Genomic DNA, 3,978 nt, shown 5'->3' on the forward strand with positions numbered 1-3,978 from the left:
TGCTATAAACACACAATGGAATATTATTCTGCCTTAAAAAGAAAGGAACTTCTGACACGTGCTACAACATGAGTGAACCTCGAAGACGTTATGGTAAGTTAAATGAGCCAGACAGAAAAGGATGAATACTATAGGATCCCACTTACATGAGGTACCTAAAATAGTCTTAATTCATGGAGACAAAGTACAGACCATTTCTAACGTAAGATGGCTTGACTTACGGTTTTGCGACTTTACAATGGTGAAAAATCGGTATGCATTCAGTAGTAACTGTACTTTGAGTATCCATATGAAATGGTTTGGCTGTGTCCCCACGAAATCTCACCTTGAATTGTAATAATCCCCACATGTCAAGCATGGAGATAACTGAATCATGGGGGCAGTTTCCACCATACTGTTCTCGTGGTAGTAAGTCTCATGGTATCTAATGGTTTTATAAATGGGAGTTCCCCTGCATAAGCTCTGTCTTGCCTGCCTGCCGCCATCTAAGATGTGACTTCACTCCTCCTTTGCCTTCTGTCATGATTGTGAGGCCTCCTCAGCCATGTGCAACTGTGAGTCAATTAAACCTCTTTCCTTTATAAAGTACCCAGTCTCCCATACGTCTGTATTAGCAGTGTGAGAACAGACTAATACACCATAGAACCATTCTGAGCATTTACTGAGTACTTACTATTACAGCTTTTCCCTTTTAGTACAGTATTTAATACATTACACAGGATGTTTTGTACTTTATTGGAAAATAAGCTTTATGTTAGGTGATTTTGCCCAATGTAATGTAAGTGGTTAATGTAAGTGTTCTGAGCACGTTTAAGGTAGGCTGGGCTAAGCTATGATGTTCAGTAGGTTAGGGGCATGGAATGCATTCTCAGCTTTCGATGATGGGTTCATCTGGACCTAACCCCATCATAAGTCAAGGAGCATCTGTAGAATGGTGGTTTTTCAGGGGCTAGGGGAAGGGGAACGGGAAAATGTTGTTTAATGAGTGTGGAGTTTCAGCTTTACAAGATGAAAAGTGTTCTGGAATGTGGCTGCACAATGGTGTGGATGTTCTTAACACTGCTGAACGGGACACATACAGATGATTAAGATGGTAAATGTTGTTATGTGTATTTTTACCCCAACTACTTTTCAAAAAATATCTTGCCTATTATTTATCTCCTTATGTATGTGTCTTTTTTCCTTTGCTGGCATATAAATCTCTTGGAGGCAGAAAACATGTCTGAACTCTACAGCATGTTTCAGAACCGAAAGCCAAGGCGCAGTGGCTGACCAGTACCGAGTCCCTGCAGGAGGGGACCCTTCCAGTGGATGTAGACCTGGAAAATGAGATTGCCTTATTTATTCCTCTGAATATTCCCCAGCATCGATCACAGTGCTCCCTCTTTTTTTTTTTTTTTTTTTTTTTTTGAGACGGAGTCTCGCTCTGTCACCCAGGCTGGAGTGTAGTGGCCGGATCTCAGCTCACTGCAAGCTCCGCCTCCCGGGTTCACGCCATTCTCCTGCCTCAGCCTCCCGAGTAGCTGGGACTACAGGCGCCCGCCACCTCGCCCGGCTAGTTTTTTTTTTTTTTTTTTTTTTGTATTTTTTAGTAGAGGCGGGGTTTCACCGTGTTAGCCAGGATGGTCTCGATCTCCTGACCTCGTGATCCGCCCGCCTCGGCCTCCCAAAGTGCTGGGATTACAGGCGTGAGCCACCGCGCCCAGCCCACAGTGCTCTTTATAAAGTAAGTGCTCGGGAAACGTTCATTCGGGGTGATGCTAAGGACCGGAAGGGTCTTTAACCTTTTCTCTCCCTCTCTCCCTCCTAGCTCAGCCCTCAGGGAACCCTAAGAGCTGGCTAAGGGGCCATTCTCCTCGCTACCTGGGCCTGCATCTGCCGAATCGCTTCCTGAGGAAGTTATCTAGACATTGACTAGAAACCAAAGGTCCCATTTTTCATCTGCCATTTATTTATCATTGTGTAACTTAGGTAAGTCCTTCCGCCTTCACTGTCAGTTCACTCATTGTTTTGCCTGCAAGGAGTCCGGAAATCAGCGTGAACACCCTGCACGTGAGGCGGGTCCTGCAATTCACGAGGGGCTGGGGCTTTGCGTTTATTCCTCCAGTTCGGCCTGCGCAAACCTGACGATCCAGTCGGGCCCGCGGGGGAGCGAGCGGGAAGCGGGCGGGAAGCGGGAAGCGGGAAGCGGGAAGCGGGAAGCGGGAAGCGGGAAGCGGGAAGCGGGAAGCGGGAAGCGGGAAGCGGGAAGCGGGAAGCGGGAAGCGGGCTGCGTGCGCTGCCGTCCCGCGACCCACCCCGCTGGGGGCGCAGCTGCGTCTGCGCGCGGGGGGCCGGAGCGGCCGCGGGCTTCCTCTGGGCGCGGGCTGACGGCTGCCGCCTGTCGGCGCCCCGGCCCTGCAGCCGAGCCGGAGGGGCGGACCGGCGGGTGTCGGGAGCAGGCAGCAGCGGCCAGGCCTCTGCGGCTTCTCTCCCGCTGGAGAGGGAAGAGCCGCGGCCGCGAGGATTCCCAGCAGCGGCCGCGTGTCGAGAGCCTGCAAGTGGCCCCGAAGCCGTCCCTTTCCCGATAGCCAAGCAGAAGTAGGACTCGAAGCACCGGGGCTGGGATGCCCATGCTGGTGACGCCTTGGGACTCGCAGTTATACTTGGCGACCGGTCTACACGGCGATTCGGTGTTTTCCGGAATAGCAGATTCACCTATCTTTAGACCCACCTTGGTCCTTTGGGGTGTAGCCCGGCCTGCGCTTTCCTGCGAGCCCTGCTGTCACCTAAACAGCCTGGTGACTTCACGCTCAGCCACTGGAGGGCACAGCCACATCATTTTTTAAAAATTCGTTTCCCCACTTAAAGCTGACATGGTTTGGGGGGAAATAACATTTTAAAAATGTAAAAAGATATATATACGTATCTCTGATTATTCTGATATAAACTCAGGTGGGATACTTCTAAACAGGAGGCTGCTGCAGTCCCTTCATTTTACAGCTGAGAAAACGAAGGCCTTGGAGCTTGAGAACTCCAGTTGCCCGAGGCGCACAGGTGGTGGGTAAGGACGCTGATCATTTCCCCAAAGAATCCTTCCCTGACCCAGGAGGATCCGGTGGGAGAGCGGGGCCGTCCACAGCTCAACCAGGACACAAGAAGGCCCAGGGTGGCAGGAGCCCCACTGTGTGCTGTGGAGGATGGCAGAAGAAAAGTCAGCATTGTCCCTAAACTGCAGGATCATGTGATGTGATGGGAAAAAATTTTGAATACAAGACACAGGAAGCGCAGGTCACGGAAGCACATGGTGCCCAGAAGGGCTTAACTAGTTGCAGCTGTGCAGGGCGATGCGCAGAGTGCCCCAAGGGTGTCCTGAGTGAGGGTGGACGTCCGCTGCCCTCTGGCTTCGTGAAGGCTCCGTGAAGCCTGCCGGGTCACCCTTGTTTTCATGGATAGCTTCTTCAGGACACTCCCTCCACCAGTAATTGACAAAGTGCTTCCGTTGAGTGTCTGATAAAGGATTCAGTTTACATGATTGTTAAGACAGGATCATGAAAGAAGACAGAAGACGGATGTGAGTGGCTCTCAGAAAAAAAGTATCAAGGGAAACTGAGGAGTCTGTGTTCCGAGTTATAACATCAGCCCTGTGTGTAAGTGCTGAGTTTCAGCGTCTGTCCCAGGCTAGGAGTTGCCTAGTCGACTTCAACTGTAAGCTCCTAAGGGATAGTGCTGACCCTTGAGATGACTGGGCAGCCATCAGCTTCATGCTAGAGGCTTTAAAGCAAACCCAAGGTGCAGTCTCAGTACTGATTACTTGGGCTAGTGCCTTTCTTAACATTTCACGGATATATTCCCTTATTTATTTTATTTTATTTTATTATAGTTTTGCTCTATTGAGTCATGGCCATTCTAACTTAGCTGCTGTTGTCTTTGTAAGTTTATTTAATATATTTTAAATATTAAAAGATTAAATAGATTATTTTATAATAAATTCTTTTA

This window comes from Macaca thibetana, chromosome 17, assembly GCF_024542745.1.
Source record: "Macaca thibetana thibetana isolate TM-01 chromosome 17, ASM2454274v1, whole genome shotgun sequence".
In the NCBI taxonomy this organism is placed as follows: Eukaryota; Metazoa; Chordata; class Mammalia; order Primates; family Cercopithecidae; genus Macaca; species Macaca thibetana.